Below are 17,924 nucleotides of genomic sequence, written 5' to 3'. Positions count from 1 at the left end.
CTCATATGTTAAATTGATATTATACCTCTTAACATATAGTATAAAAAATTTATAAAATTATACTTCTGTTTTTCCCTTCCTGACCTTTGTGCTATTGTTATCATGTACTTAATTTACATGTTATACACCCTACAGTGCATTATTATTTGTTTAAACAGTCAATATTTTTTGAAGAGATTTAAATAATAATGAGAAATCTGATTTTTGTGCAATTTAATTATGATATGCCTTGAAGTTTTCTTCATGCTTCTTGTGCTTAAGATTCATTGATTTTCTTGGGTCACTGAGCTTATAGTTTTCATCAAAATTAGGCTATTGCTGGTCTTTTTGTTTCTACAGACACATTTTCTGACCCCACAGCTCTGTCTTCTTTAAGGCACTCCAGTTTCACAGATACTAAACTACTTGAAGTTGTTCCACGGCACACTAATGGTCTGCTCCTTTTGTAAATCCTCTCCTCTCCGTGCAATTCATTTTTTTTTTTTTTTAAAGATTTTATTTATTTATTTTTTCCCCCAAAGCCCCAGCAGATAGTTGTATGTCATAGCTGCACATCCCTCCAGTTGCTGTACGTGGGACGCGGCCTCAGCATGGCCGGAGAAGCGGTGCGTCGGTGCACGCCCGGGATCCGAACCCGGGCCGCCAGCAGCGGAGCGCGCGCACTTAACCGCTAAGCCACGGGGCCGGCCCCGTGCAATTCATTTTGATTGTTTCCATTCCTATGTCTTCAAATTCTCTAATAATATTTCCTTCTACCGTGTATAATCTACCATTAATTACATCCAGTGTATTTCTCATATCACATATTTTAGGCTATGTCTCTAAAAGTCCTATTTGATTCAATTTTTTTCTTTTCTTTTTTTTTTTTTTTGGAGAGGAAGATTAGCCCTGAGCTAACATCTCTTTTTGCTGAGGAAGATTGGCCCTGGGCTAACATCTGTGCCCATCTTCCTCTACTTTATATGTGGGACACTTGCCACAGCATGGCTTGATAAGTGGTGCATAAGTCCGTGCCCAGGATCCAAACCTGTGACCCCCAGGTGCCAAAGCGGTGTTTGCTAACTTAACCACTATGCCACTGGGCTGGCTCCTATTTGATTCATTTTTATAACTTTAATGTCTCTACATAATTTTGATCATATGAAATACAATTATTTTGTGTATTTTAATGTACTAGTCTGGTAATTCTAATATCTGTATAATGTGTTTTGATTGATATTTTTCCTCGTTGTGGTTCATATTTCCTACTTCTTTGCATATTTTGTGATTTTAGTTTGAATGACGGATGTTGCTAATTTTTGTCTTGGTGCTGAAAAAATTATTTTTCTATACATCTTCTTGACTTTCATTATTGGATGTAATTAAGTTACTTGGATACAGTCTGGTCCTTTAATATTTTGCATTTAAGATATTTTAGGCAATACTGGAGCAGTGTTCAGTCTGGGGCTAATTATTTACCGCTACCAAAACAAGAACATTCTGGGTGCTCTGCCCAATGTCATGTCAAACAGACACTCTCCTTGACATATAAGCATCAGGCATTGTTCTCCCTTATCCTTTGAGGTTGTTATTTTCCCAGCCTTGGGTAGTTTTTACACATGTCAGTGTTCATCACTGCTCTCTCCTCTCTGGTTCTGTGTCTTATGAATACTAATCTCTTTGGTATTCCTAGACTCTCACTCTCACGTCCTTAATTCAGGGAGGCTGTCAGGCTCTGCCTGAGTTTCTCCTCTAGTGCCACAGCCCGGAAACTCTCTCAAATTAGTAGGCTGGGAAAATTATAAGGCTTACCTTTTCTGTTGCTTGTCTATCAGAGATCATTTTCCTTTGTTCACTGATGTTCTGCATCTTGAAGACCATTGTTTGAGTAATTGACTCATTTATTTTTTTGGTTGTATCAGGCAGGACGGTAAATCTGGTGCTTTTTATTTTATATTGCCCTGAAGTAGATGTCCTGCTCTCTTAAATTTTGAGTAAATTTTATTTTTTCTCTTATTTTCAGAGAAATTGTTTGAAAATAATAGATTTTACTGACTTTTTAACACCAGGCTTTTCCTAGCACTACTCTCCCTGAACTGAGCTCTGGAAAGTGCCTTAAGACAGAAAGCCAGGATAATCATAGGACTCACCTCATTTGTTTGTCTTTGCTTAGAACTCACAAATACTTGTCATAAGATGTTTTAAAATAACATTTTTTCAGTTCCTTGGAATAATTTGCAAATTATTTTCTAAGAAGGATCCACAGAGATCTTGCTACCACTTCCTGATTTAATTTTATTCTGAAGAGATATTACAAAAGTAGCAAATAAATGGTAACTGTTAAGGGGTTTTCAAAATTAGAAAGGGATGTTTGACTAAGAATCTTTAAGAAAAATATTTTATACATCTGATTCTCTCTTTTATTGAAGAATTTTCTAATGAAGCCATATAAGTCTGTGAAACAGAAGTAATAAAGAAATTCACGAGGGCTGGAGAAAAAGAGAAGGGCAGAGGAGAGATGGGACATGAAAAATACATAAAACTGGTAGGCAATGCTAGTATCCAAAGAAAAGAAGGAATAATGAGGGACCCAGATAAGAAAGTGCGATAAATTGAGAAACCATGCTACTTCATCCGCAAGATCGAGAATAAAGTCTTATCCAACAGTAGTTATTATGTTTTTGTTGAAGTTCATCTTACAGAGAAAAAGGAAAATATAAGCTATGTACAAATGACATGAAATATAAACAAATGATAAGTGAAAATATTTAGAAACATCCCTAAATACAAGTAGAAAATAGGTGAATATATGATAGAAAAATTAAGGTTTTTTTTTCCTTTTTTATTGAAATATAACTGACATATAACATTATTATAGTTTCAGGTGTACAACATAATGATTTTATGGTTGTATATATTGTGACATGATCACCACAATAAGTCTAGTTAACATCCATCACCACATGTAGTTACAAATTTATTTTTCTTATAATGATAATATTTAAGATCTACTCTCTTAGTAACTTTCAAATATACAATACAATATTATTAACTATAGTCACCATGTTGTACATGACATCCCTAGGACTTATTTATTTTATAACTGGAAGTTTCTACCTTTTGACCACCCTACCCATTTTGCCCACATCCCACCCTCTGCCTCTGGCAAACATCAATCTTTTCTCTGTATCTATGAGTTTACTTTTTTTAATGATACCACATGTATTTATATGCTTTGAATCATATGATATTTGTCTTTCTCTGCCTGACTTATTTCACTTACCATAATGCCCTCAAGGTCCATCCATGTTGTCATAAATGGCAGGATTTCCTTTTTTTATGGCTGCATAATATTGCTATATATATATATATATATATATATATATATATATATATAAAATCACACTTTTGCTATAGCACATTTTCTTTATCCATTCATCCATCGACGAACACTTAGGTTGCTTTTATATCTTGGCTATTCTAAACAATGCTGCAATGAACGTGGGGGTACATATATCTTCTTGAGTCAGCGTTTTTGTTTCCTTTGAATAAATATCCAGAAATGATATTGATGGATCATATGGTAGCTCTATTTTTAAGTTTTTGAAGAAACTCCATACTCTTTTCCATAGTAGCTTCACCAATTTACTTTCCCACCAACAGTGCACAAGGGACCCCTTTTCTCCACATCCATACCAACACTTGTTATTTCTTGTTTTTGATAATATCCATTCTAACAGGTGTGAGGTGATATCTCATTGTGGTTTTGATTTGTATTTCCTGATGACTAGTGATGTTGAGCAACTTTTCGTGTACCTGTTGACCATTTATATGTCTTCTTTGGAAAAATGTCTATTCAAATCATCTGCCCATTTTTTAATTGGAGCCTTTTTTTAATCATTAAGTTGAATGAGTTCTTTGTATATTTTGGATATTAACCTCTTATCAGATATTTGCAAATATTATCTCCCATTTAGTAGGTTGCCTTTTCATTTTGTTGATGCTTTCCTTTTCTGTGTCAAAACTTTTAGTTTGATGCAGCCCCACGTGTTTATTTTAGCTTTTGTTGCCTTTGCTTTTGACGTCAAATCCAAAAAATCATCACTAAGACCAATGTCAAGGAGCTTACTGCCTAGGTTTTCTTGTAGGAGTTTTATGGTTTCAGGTCTTACGTTCAAGTCTTTAATCCACCTGGAGTAGACTTTTGTGTATGGTGTAAGATAGTGGTCCAGTTTCATTTTTTTTTTGCACATGGCTGTCCACTTTCCCCAACAGCATTTATTGAAGAAACTATCCTTTCTTTATTGTATATTCTTGCATCCTTTGTCATAAATGAAGTGATCATATATGCATCGGTTTATTTCTCTCTCTATTCTGTTCCATTGATCTATGTGTCTGTTTTTGTGCCAATACCATCCTCTTTTGATTACTATAGCTTTGTAAGATAGTTTGAAATCAGGAAGTGTGATGCCTCCAGGTTTGTTCTCCTATCTCAAGATAGCTTTGGCTATTTGGAGTCTTTTGTGCTTCCATATAAATTTTAGGTTTTTGTTCTATTTCTGTGAAACATGTCATTGGAATTTTGATAGGGATTGAATTGAATCTTGTGGATTGTTTTGAGTAGTATGGACATTTTAACAATATTAATTCTTCCAATCCATGATCATGCAATATCTTTCCATTTATTTGTGTCTTCTTTAATTTCTTTCACCGAGTCTTATAGTTTTGATTGTACCGGTATTTCACTTCCTTGTTTAAATTTATTCCTAGATATTTTATTCTATTTGATGCAGTTGTAAATGGGATTGTTTTCTCTATTTCCCTTTCTCATAGTTCATTATTAGTGTGTGGAAATGGAACTGATTTTTGAATATTGATTTTTTATCCTGCAATTTTACTAAGTTTGTTTATTCAAACAGCTTTTTGGTAGAGTCTTTAGAATTTTCTATATATGATATCATGCCATCTGCAAATAGTGACAGTTTTTCGTCTTCCTTTCTGATTTGGATGCCTTTTATTTCTTTTTCTTGCCTGATTGCTCTGACTGTGACTTCTGATATTATGTTGAATAAAAGTGGCAAGAGTGGGCATACTTGTCTTGAGCCTGATCTTACAGGAAAACTTTTCAGCTTTTCACCATTGAGTATGATGTTAGCTGTGGGCTTGGCATATATGGCCTTATTATATTTGGTACATTCACTCTATCTACTTTGTTGAGAGTTTTTATCATAAAAGGATGTTGAATTTTATCAAATGCTTTTTCTGCATCTATTGAGATGATCATATCATTTTTATCCTTCATTTTGTTAGTGTGGTATATCACATTGATTGATTTGCAGATGTTGAACCATCCTTGCATCCCTGAAATAAATCCCACTTGGTCATGCTGTATGATCATTTTAATGTATTGTTGAATTCAATTTGTTAATATTTTTTGAGGATTTTTACATCTACATTCATGAGAGATATTGGCCTGTAGTTTTCTTTTCTTGTGGTGCCCTTGCCTGTCTTTGGCATGAGGGTAATGCTGACCTTGTAAAATGAGTTTGGAAGTGTTTCCTCCTCTTCTTTTTCTTGGAAGAGTTTGAAAAGGATTGGTATTAATTCTTCTACAAATATTTGGTAGAATTCACCCTAAAGCCATCTGGTCTTGGACTTTTGTTTGTTGGGTTTTTTTTTATTACTGATTCAATCTTCTTACTAGTAATCAGTCTGCTCAGATTTTCCATTTCTTCCTGATTTAGCCTTGGTAGATTGTATGTTTCTAGAAATTTATCCATTTCTTCTAAGTTGTCTAATTTGTTGGTATATAATTGTTCAAGGTAGTCTCTTATGATCCTTTGTATTTCTGTGGGATCAGTTGTAACATCTCCTCTTTAATCTCTGATTTTATTATTTTGAGTCCTCTGTCTTTTTCTCTTGGTGAATCTAGCTAAAGGTTTGTCAATTTTGTTTATCTCCTGAGAGTTACCAACACTCTATAGCGTGGCAGAGGGAAAGCTTGAAGACAGTGCCTACCCTCTGAAAACTCTGGAGAGGACTACAGTAGGCCCTAGATGTGTGTTTAATTAGAAGACTTCCTCTCACACCACAGCTCTGAACATAAAGTTAATAGGCTTCTTTCACAGAAAGACTAGGTACCTCAGTCTGTCGCCTCTCTGCTGTGCCCTGGGGGTGGTAGTAAGTTATGAACTCTTTCTCTACTTGTTATGGTCCTGTGAGACCCATGAGCATAAGCCCTGCTGGTCACCAGAGCCAGGCGACCTAAGGGTGATCTCTGGGTAGCAGCCACAAAAATTGAGTCACAAGACAAGGATACAAGCTCCTTTCTGGGAGATGCTGGCAAGTTGGAGTGAGGCAGAGGGACAGTACAAAGATGGCATCTGCTGGCCTCCATCTTTGGAGAGTATTTTAGTAGGCCCATAGACGTGTGTTCAATTAGATGCCTGCCTTCAGTCTAACACTTTAAGATAAGCAAACAAGGTTCTCTCACAGAAAGTGTGGGGGCTTTTCAGTCAACTGCCTCTGCGCTAGGCCCTGGAATGGATGAGTCCACATATGTGAGCCCTTTAAGAACTGTTTCTCAATTCACTATAGCCTTGTGGGTCTCATGGACACAAGCCCCTTTGGCTTTCAAAACTAGATGTTTTAGGGGCTCATCTCTCATGTGTATATCTTAAAAGCGAGGGTGCCGGGTGTGGTGTTCAAACCTTTCACTTCTCAGTAAGAAGCTTGAGGTTTAGATATCCCTCCCAATTGTGGGTCACTGTGCCAGAGGTGGGTTTTGTGGTAAGTTTATGTCTCAGCCTCTCATTTGTGCTTTCATGTGGGCTTTTTTTTTTCTCATTTCCTCAATATGTAGGAGTTGCTAAGCTAGTTTTGGGTTTTCTCCAGAGAAAATTGTTCCATATGTAGCTGTAGATTCAATGTGTTGGGAGGAGGTGAGCTGAGGATCCTCCTACACTATCATCTTGAACTGGAAAGCCATTTGGTTGTTTTCATTGACATTCAATTTCTCTGTAGAAATTCATCATTTTCATATGTTTTGTCTATTTTCTCAATATTTTAAAACATATTTGTAAATTATTTTAAAGACTGCTAATTTCAACAACAGGAGCATCTGTGGATCTACTTCTGTTGGCTTCTTTCTCTCTTAATTAAGAGTTTAATTCCTGCTATTTTTTTTTTTTTGCCTATACATTTTATTTTTTTTCATTATTTTATGTCAGATGTGTGTAAAAGTACCATACAATGAGAACTGGACTTATTTTCCACTAGAGAAGGTATGCTCTTCTGTTGTCAAGCACTTAGAATTTGAGACTGAACACTTTTATCCAAACATGAGTTGAGCTGGATTCTGGATTGCACTTTTAGTTGCTTTTAGTCCAGCATTGCCTTTCATTTATTACAGGGTCTTCTGTCCAGTGGGACTGTCTCCCAAGCAATATAAGACTGCAGGATATCTCTGTCTGTGCCTTTCCATCTGAACCTCTTGTCTTTTCCATTGCCAGCAGTCTGAAAATATTCTGTGGGAGGATAGAAGTAGTCAGGATGGCAGGGAAAAACCAACTGTACTCTGGAACTTCTACAGATTCCAGTGCACCATAGCAGTCGATGCAGTTGTTAAAAATCCACTAAATTTCCTTCTACAAACAAAATCTCATTTGCCTATAACAAGTCTAATACTCTGCTTATGTATGCTAAGTTTGGAAATGCCCCAAAGGAAAAAAGTGGCTTTGAATATTTACTCATCCAGGATGGGCCCCTCTTTCTCTGGAATTTGGGCATTTACAACCTGTTTGTATTCACAGCTTTCCAACGTCTTAAGAAATATCACTTTTCCATTTATCTGCTTTTTTCTACTTGTTCACAATGGAATCATTTGCCCGTCATAATATTCTATTTTCTACCCAGAAGCTAAACACTAAAAATTACTTATTCCTTGATTGTCACATATGATGTGACATCTCTATCCACATGTATAAATATGCAGATAGGAAAAATTATCTTATTCTTCCATTGACTTGGAGATCAGCACTGAAGCACAGAGAAGAACAATTGTAAACCTTAATTTTGATTAAGCTTTGGTCCTCTTAGTCATGGCATAAACAGTGAGGGAGTACCCTAATGTCTTTTGACATATTTTTGGTTGAAAGTTTCTGTGTGATTAAATAACATGGGTTACTCAGTATGCTGAAGTCAGGTTATGTTTTCTTAGTCCAGATCCAACTCCTTTGCAATAAATAAGATCTATCCTAGATCTTGACCTTGGTTGTTGTCAACCTTTGCTTTTGATAGCATGATGAAATTTTATTTATTTATGTGTAGATATTTTAATGAGAAGTTGGAGAAAGTTGCTTCAGTGGTTACTACCTAACTGCCATTTGGAACCTAAATGTTTGTTATTTATTTTCCAATGTATCTAAGTTGTAGGCAATTTCTAAATTATTGAAATTAATTATTACTTTTGCTGCTTTTCTATGTACAGGTAGGTTGCAAGATAGTTGTTCTCAATTACTAATGTGCATAAAACTCATGTGTGTATCTTGTTTAAAATAAAATTTGTGGATCCTAATATTATAGACTGTGATAAAGTAAATGGGAGATGTCCTACAGTTCTAAAATTTAAGAACTGTACTTGCTATTTATTATGTATGAAATAAATTTATAGAGATAAAGTTTTAAAGAATATTATGTTATGTCTCCTGGAAAAATGATTTAAAATTTGTTGTGACCCCTGAATAAATGTTAATTTATTTTTCTTTGTGTTTCATAGAGACATTATCTCAAGGAAAATGTGAGTATCATTTATCCCCCTACCTCTAGATAATTTTATATTTTGTGAAGTAGCAGATTTTGGATATGATATTTTCTGTCTTTGTACTCCAATTAGCTTTGTTCCGGAGTCTACAAAAATCAAGCTTTCATTTTTAGAGGATTTATAGTTTCTTACATTATTTTTACAAAGGAGTGTTGCATTACTCTATTCATTTTGCATACAGACTTAAAGACATATTATGTAAGGCATCATTTTTTATAAACTGGCCTTTGTCAAACCAGTATTTAATGGACTTAGAGAAAAGTAAGAAAAAATTAAAGAAGGTAAGAGTGTGTACAGAATAGGTTAGTAATATGTAATCCAGAGTAAGAGAAATTTATAAGAACAAGGGAGTTTTGAAACAGGTATTCAATTTCTGAAGAAAGTGAAAAGAAGGTCAGAAATGTACATTTTTGATTTAACAATATGGACATAATTGCTTATTTTTGAATGAGAATATTAGGTGCATTGAAGGGGTACAAATTCTGATTTAAATAGATTTCACATGTATTGTGGTTTCTGCTGTTAGTAATGGTAGACTAACAAAGGTGAACAATCCTCCTACTAATAACAACTAGAAAAGCTAAACAAAACATAAAATTCTCTTTGGCAGTGCAATCTGCGGGACTTTGAGGTCAAAATCTGAGATAAACACAAAACTAAAAGAAATGGGCATGCTATTTGGAACTTCTTTTCACATTGTGGTTCAAGGTCATTACAAACAAGAGTGCTGAAAAGTTGAGTGGTGTTCTAAGACTTCAAGAGCTAAAGGGACATAATTTATTTCAGAGTTCATCAAGGACAAGAGAGATGGTAAACTGCCATAATATGCATCCACAACCTAAAGAACCACACCGTGAAACTAAGAGTAAAATAGAACTAGACTAACTCTCACAGAAAATGAAGATTGTATTTGAATCATATCAATCCCTATTAAGACTAAAATAATATGCTATTGCTAGTGTCCCTAGCCTAGTCACCTGTCAGAAATAATCTCTAGCAGAAGATAACACTATTGAGAGTCTCAAATTTTTTTAATCTTTTATTTACACTATCTGGAATTCAATTAAAAATAACTAGGCCCACAAACGTGATAGAATTATATTTAACAAAATGGTTGTGTTTAAAAACATATTAGACAAGGCTAAAAAGAGAATAATTGAAATAAATAATAAGTGGGAAAAAATATCTGGAATACAGCTCAGAAAAACAATGAAAAGTAGAGAGAGTGCTATAATAGGATCTGAGTGCTATATAGGATCAGTTGAAAAGTTTCAAGTTATGTGCATTTGAAATCCCAGAAAAGAGAATGCAAGATGTTGATTTCTTAAATCCCAGGTAAAAAAAGGTAATAAAAACCCCAGATTCAAGAATTAAACCAAATTAAACCAGTCAGAGAAGAAAGACATCTTATCTTGAAACAAAAAACAATAAGACATACAGATTACTTCTCCACAGAAGCATTGGAATATGGAGCCATATTTTCAATATGACAATGGAGGCATGTATTCAAATTGCTTAATGACAGTTACTACCAATACACAATTGTGAATAAAATTAAAATGTTCTTCAAAACTTAAGATAAAGTTGAGAACAGTTCAATCTTTGGGTGTGTTGGAGAGGTATTCAGCTGAACACTGCTCCCACTAGGATAAATACTAGAAAAGCCAGATAAAATACAAAACTCAATTATTGAACTATATCAGAGAGATATACAAATAATAGTGCTTAGAATGTCTATGAATCAGAGAATTAGAAAAACTCAAAGAGATGAGATGAAATATCTTAAACAACTTTGTTCCTGGGGGAATATGGTGATTCTGGTTGTGTCAAGAGGCTGAGAATCTGAGTTTAGCCAGACACAGGACTGCTGCTATAAGACATAGAAAACAACAAAGTTTTTGGCAATCACAGGTGCTGGTGTGACAAAATCACATTCGAAGAATATAAAAAAGACTGCCTACGATATTTGCCAAATTCTAAACCTGTTCAAGACTTAAGGCTAAAAATCTCAACCATAAATCACTGAAAGGCACTGAAACTTATAAATATTCATAATGCTAAGGAATTAAACGCCAACAAGGCAAAGTGGTTCAATTGAACATACCAGGGTCTCATTTGAAAGCTTTGGAGAGTTATACCTTATGAAAAGAAGTAAACAAGAGCTAAATTGAGTTACAGAAACCACAAGAGAGTCATCTTAGTTCAGTCCTTGACTGAGTGATATTAATTACACACAACTCTATCTGCCTAGCAAAAATAAGAGAGAATCCTCTTGGGTGGAAGAAGATAGCATCATTTGGAGACTGTACTATTTTTAATATAAATATTCACCATTCGTTCAATATATAATAGACCAAAAATCAAAAGAAAAACAGTCTCTTGTGATATATGTCCTTGGAGTTATTAGACAAGGACTACAATAACAAGAAAAAATATATTCAAAATATTAGAAACAAAAATAGAGACTATATATTTAGAGGATATCAAGAATTTAACCAAGAATGGAATCTATTAAAATGTAATGGAAATTCTGAAATTGAAAATTATAATTTCTGAAATTAAGAAGTCAATGGAAGAGGAATGACATCACCAAGATGACAACGTGGGTCATTCCCAAATTCAGTCTTCCTCGCAAGAGACCAACTAGCAATTGTCCCCAGATAAGATACCCCTGTGAAAATCCCAGAACCTGGGGGTGAGGCTGAAGCACCTCCTTGGACGACAGAGACCAAGAAGGACCACTTTAGAAGGGTAAGAGGACTGATGTTACTTAGATGTTATTGCCCCTCCCACAGGCCAGCACAACGCCACACCAAGAGCCCTGGACCCTAGCCCGCCTTGGGCCTACGGTTTCTCCAGTGGGAAAAAGAGAACCCAAAGTGGACATCTAGCATCCCCAGCTGGCAGGACACTTCTCAAGAGGCTCACTCTGGTCTCGCTTCATAAGAATCACTGGGGCAGTCTGTGGAGCTCGACAACTGGGGATCAGAGAAGGGGACAGAACTTACAGCAACCGGCACTCAGATCTTGGTGGACTGCGTTCCTGCTTGCAGCACCACTCAAGTGGGGATCTCAGTTAGCAGCGCTGCCTATCTGCTTAACTGACTCAGTGGCCACTTACGGCCAGGTAGGTCACTTGGCAGTTCTGCCTGATTTGGATCTCTAGCCAATGGGTTGTACCAGCAATGAAGCCTATTCTATAGCCCCGACCAGGCAGGGGAACAAATTCCTAGTCCTGTCCAACTGCTCAGCATAGTGTCCAGTCCAAACTCTCTGGGAAGCATGATCTCAGATGCCTGGTAGCCTCAGAGCACATCCTACTACCCAATTATGCAGGGGAGCAAATTCACACTCCTGTCCGACTGCTGAGAATAACTTCTACTCCTGCCTTACCAGGAAGCCTGGCCAAAGATGACTGGCAGCCATGGAGTACTTCCTATTGTTCGCCCATGCAGCAGAGCAAATTTGCAGTCCTGCCCAACTGCTGAACGTAGCCTCCAATCCTGCAATTCCAGGGAGTGTGTCCACAGACAGCTAGCATCTGTGGAGCATATCTATGGCCTGCCTTGGCAACTGGTGAGCATAGCCTCTGGCCCTGAGCAGCCTCAGAGCCTAGCCTATGGTACTGCCCCACTAGAGCAGAACTTAAAACCCCACCCAGCAACAGTGCCCCCCGTATGGACCTGATCAGTTTCTGAGGCCTCATTCAGGCAGGGAGCCCAGCCAGTGACCCCATTTAATTGCTGAGTGTTGCCTGCAGTCCCACCCAACCAGGGATCCCTGACAGAGACCCTGCCTAACTTCAGAGTGGTTTCCAGGCCCAGCTAACTGTGATGTATAGCTAGAGGCCCCATCCAACCAGAGAGACTTGCCAGTGATCTTGCCCAAGAGTGGAGCAAATCAATGACCAACCTAGTTGCAAAATCAGCACATGAACCCACTCAACTTCAGGGCATTCCCTGGAACCCTGCCTGATCACAGAGCACAACCTGAAGATCCGTTTGACAATGAAGACCAGCCTATGGTCCTGCCTGAACATGGAGTCCAGTGAGCAACACCACCCACTATGGAGCACAGACTGAGGCTCTACCCAACCAGGAGTGAGTACAGAGCACAGCCCATAGCCCGGCCCAATTGCAGAATCCAACCAGTGGCACCATTCTGTAAAGGAAAACAGCCTATGACCTAGTTTGACCAGAGATGATTACAGAGGCCAGAAAATGGCCCCACCTGACTGTATAAAAGAGCCAGAAACTCTGCCCAATCAGGAAGCCTACTCAGTGGATCCACTTGAGCAGGTGTCCTGGCCAGCACACCCACCCAAAGCCCAAACATTGGCACCTCACATCCTTGAACTGAGAGCGTGGGCAGTGGCCTCATCCACCTAGGGACTCTGATAGCAAAAACAAACAAAAGAAGAATATCTTGAGACACATTATAATAAAATTGATAAAAGTCAAAACCAAAGAATTTTGAAAGCAGCAAAAAAAAAAGTGACTCATCACATATCAGGGAACCCCATAAGATTATCAGTAAACTTCTCAGCAGAGGGCCGGCCCTGTGGCTTGGTGGTTGGGTGAGCGCGCTCCACTGCTGGCGACCCGGGTTCGGATCCCGGGCTCGCACCGACGCGCTGCTTCTCCGGCCATGCTGGGGCCGTGTCCCACATGCAGCAACTAGAAGGATGTGCAGCTATGACACACAACTATCTACTGGGGCTTTGGGGGGAAAAGTAAATAAATAAAATCTTTAAAAAAAAAAAAAAAACTTCTCAGCAGAAACTTAGCAGGCCAGGAGAGAATGGGATGATATATTAAAATTATTGAAGGAAAACAAAACTATTAACCAAAATTCTATACCTGACAAATCTGTCTTTCTGAAATGAAGGAGAGAGAAAGGCTTTCCCAAACAAACAATGAGGGATTTTTATCGCCACCAGACCTACCTTGCCAGAAATGCTAAAGGGAATTCTACAAACCAAAATAAAAGGATATTAATTAACATCGTAAAAATATGTGAATGAATATAACATTGTAAAAATGTATAAACCACATCAGTAAAGGTAAATATATAGTCAAGGTCTGATTCTCTAATATTGTAATGGTAGTACATATATAAGTTACAACTCTAGATTAAAAGTTAAAAAACAAACATATTAAAAATAACTATAGCTACAATAATTTTTTACTGGATACACAATAAAAAACGATGTAAATTGTAACATTAAAAACCTAAATATGAGGGAGGGAAAAGTAAAAGTATAAAGTTTCTGTATGCTATTGAAGTTAAGTTGTTATCAGTTTAAAATAGGATGATATAACTATAAGATATTTTATGTAAGCCTCAAGGTAACCAAAAAGGAAAACCCTGTTGTAGGTACACAAAACACTATGATAAAGAAGTCAAATTATAGTGCCACAAAAAGTCAACAAATCACAAAGGAAGAAATCAAGAGAGGAAGCAAGAAATAAAGGATCTAAAAAGCAGTTAGATAACAATTAACAAAATGGAAATAATAAGTCCTTACCTACCAATAATTACTTTCAATGCAAATGGATTAAATTCTCAGTCAAAAGACATAGAGTGGCTGAATGAATAAAAAAACAAAATCCAACTCTATAGTGCCTACAAGATGCTCACTTTAGATTTAAGGAGACACATAAGGCTGTGAGTGAAGGCTGAGAGTGAAGAGAAGGAAAAAGATATATCAATAAATGGTGAACAGAGAAAGCAAGAATAGCTACAGTTCTTCTCAGACAAACTAGACTGTAAGCTAAAAATTGTCTCAAGAGACAAAAAAAGGTGATTATATAATTATAAAGTGGTCAATTCATCAAGAAGATATAACATTGGTAAATATTTATACATCCAATATCAGAGCACCTAAATATATAAAGAAAATACTAACAGATAAAAGGTGAATAAATAAGCAATACAATAATAGCTGGGGAATTTAATACCTCACTATCAACAATGGATGGATTGCAGACATAGAGAATCAATAAGGAAAGAGCAGACACAAATAACAGTGAAGACAAAATAGATCTAACAGATATATAAAGAGCATTCCATCTGACAGCAACAAAATACACATTCTTCTCAACCACACAGAGCAGTTTATTTAGGATAAATCATGTTAGGGCACAAAATAAGTCTTAACAAATTTAAGAGGATTAAAATCATATCAAGTATCTTTTCCAACCATAGTGGTATAAAACTAGAAATCAATAACAGGAATAAAGCTAGAAAATTCACAAATACTTGGAAATGAGACAACACACTCCTGAACAACAAATATATCAAAAGAGAAATAAAGAATATATTGAGGCCATTGAACATGGAAACACAACATACCAAAGCTCATGGGATGCAGAAAAAGCACTTCTAAGAGGCAGTTTATACCTATAAATGCATAAACCAAAAAGTTCTCAAATGAACAACCTAACTTTATAACTCAAGAAAACAGAAAAATAAAAATGAACTAAGCCCAAAGTTAGCAGAAGGAAGGAAATAATAGTAATTATTAGAGGAGAAATAGATGAAATAGACAACAGAAAAACAACAGAAAAGATTAGCAAAACTAAGGGTTGGTTCTTTGAAAAGACAATCAAAATTGACAAACCTTTAGCTAGACTATTGAAAAAGAAAAAAAGAGGACTTAAATCAATTAAATTATAACTGAAAGAGGAGACATTACAACAGATAGCACAGAAATGCCAAGGATCATAAAAGACTACTATGAACAATTATACACCAACAAATTGAATGATCTATAAGAAATGGATAAATTATGAGAAACATACAACATGCCAAGAGTGAATCATGAAGATATAGAAAATTCGAACAGACCAATAACAAGTAAGGAGATTGAATTGGCAATCAAAAACCTCCCAACAATAAAAGCCCAAGACCACACTGGCTTCACGGGTGAATTCTACCAAATAGTTAAAGACAAATTAAAGCCAATCTTTCTCAACTTTTCCAAAAACTTGAAGAGAAGGGAACACTCGCAAACTCTTTCTATGAGGCCATCTTACCCTGATACCAAAGTCAGACAAGGATACTAGAAGAAAAGAAAACTACAGGTAAATATCCTTGATGAATATAGATGCAAAAATTCTCAAAAAATTATTAGCAAACCAAATTCAACAGCATATTAAAAGGATCATACACCATAATAAAGTGGGATTCATCCCTGGGATACAAGAACATTTAAACAACGCAAGTCAATAAATGTGATACTCCACATTTACAAAATGAAGGTTAAAAATCATATAATCATCACAATAGATGCAGAAAAGCATTTCACAATATTCAACATCCTTTCATGATAAAAACTCAGCACAATTGGATATACAAAGAATGTACCTCAACATAATAAAGGCCATTGATGACAAGCCCACAGCTAACATACTCAATGGTGAAAGACTGAAAACTTTTCCTCTAATATCAGGAACAAAACAGGGTGCACACTCTCACCACTCCTATTCAACATAGTACTGTAAACTTAGCCAGAGAAATCAGACAACAAAAAGAAATAAAAGGCATCCAAATTGGAATGGAAAATGTTAAATTGTCTCTTTGTGTAGAAGACATGACCTTATACATTAAAAAAAACACTGAAGACTTCACTACAAAACTGTTAGAACTAAAACAAATTCAGTAAAGTTGCAGGGTACGAAACCAACACACAAAAATCAGTAGCATTTCTTTACACTAGTAACAAATTAACTGAAAAAGAAATTAAGAAAATAATCGCATTTGTGATAGTATGAAAAACAATAAAATTCTAAGGTATAAATTTAACCAAGGAGGTGATAGATCTGTACACTAAAAACTATAAGACGTTGATGAAAGAAATTGAAAAAGACATAAATAAATGGAAAGATATCTCATGTTAAAGGAATGGAAGAATTAATATGGTTAAAATGTCCATATTAGCCAAAGCCATCTATAGATTCAGTATGATCACTATCAAAATTCTGATGGCATTTTTCACAGAAATGAAAAAAAAAATCCTAAAATTTATATGCAACCTCAAAAGACTCAAATAGTCAACGCAATCTTGAGAAAGAAGAACAAACCTGGCAGGATCATGCCTCTTGATTTCAAACTATACTACAAAGCTACAGTAATCAAAGTAGTATGATATTGGCAAAAAAAAATGATATTCACCAATGGAATAGAACTGAGAACCCAGAAATAAACCCACACGTATATGGTCAACCAATAGCTGACAAGAGATCCAAGAATACTCAATGGGGAAAAGACATTCTCTTTAATAAATGGTGCTGGGAAAACTGAATATCCACATGCAAAGAATGAATGTGTATCCCTATCTTACACTACTTACAAAAATTAACTCAAAATGAGTTAAGATTTAAATGTAAGACCTGAAACCAAAAAACTCCTAGAAGAAAACATAGGGAAAAACCCCCTTACATGGGTATTGGCAACAATTTTTTGGATATGACACAAAAACCACAAGCAACAAAAGAAAAAATCAACAAGTGGGACTACATCAAACTAAAAAGTTTCTGCATAGCAAAAGAAACAATCCATAAGTTGAAAAGGCAACCTATGAAATAGGAGAAAATATTTGCAAATCGTATATATGATAAGAGATTAAATCCACAATATATAAGGAAATCATAGAACTCAATAGCAAAAAAAATAATAATAACCTAATTTAAAAATGGGCAAAGGACCCGAATAGGCATTTTTCCAAAGAAGGTGTACAAATAGCCAACAAATACATGAAAAGGTGCTCAACATCACAAATCATCAAGGAAAGGCAAATGAAAACCACAATGAGATAGCACCTCACACTTGTTAGAATGGCTGTTATCAAAAGGACAAGCTATAGCAGTTGCTGGCTAGGATGTGGAGAAAAGGGAACCCTTGTGACCTGTTGGTGGGAATGTAAACTGGTATAGCCATTATGGAAGACATGAAAAGGTGCTCAAAATCATTCGTCATTAGAGAAATGCATATTAAAACACAATGAGATACCACTTCATTTCCACCAGATAAGACTAAAACTGAGAATCTTCTCTCTAAGATGAAGAACAGGACAAGGATGCCTGCTTTCATCACTTATATACAACATTATACTGGAAAAAAA

General features: G+C 35.9%; 1 long non-coding RNA gene across 1 annotated transcript in view; it reads left to right on the top strand.

The window, feature by feature from the left end:
* The window catches only part of LOC147915682 (uncharacterized), a 74,288-nt gene that overhangs the window by 34,861 nt on the left and 21,503 nt on the right, over positions 1 to 17,924 (top strand). Inside the window, exon 3 of the long non-coding RNA XR_015554089.1 lies at positions 8,756 to 8,776. This is a non-coding gene — a long non-coding RNA (uncharacterized LOC147915682). The remainder of the gene's footprint in view (positions 1 to 8,755; positions 8,777 to 17,924) is intronic.

The sequence above is a fragment of the Ceratotherium simum genome, chromosome 13 (genome assembly GCF_057802395.1).
Source record: "Ceratotherium simum simum isolate JZ-2026a chromosome 13, ASM5780239v1, whole genome shotgun sequence".
Taxonomy (NCBI): Eukaryota; Metazoa; Chordata; class Mammalia; order Perissodactyla; family Rhinocerotidae; genus Ceratotherium; species Ceratotherium simum.
This window is presented reverse-complemented; position numbering and strand designations above follow the sequence as displayed.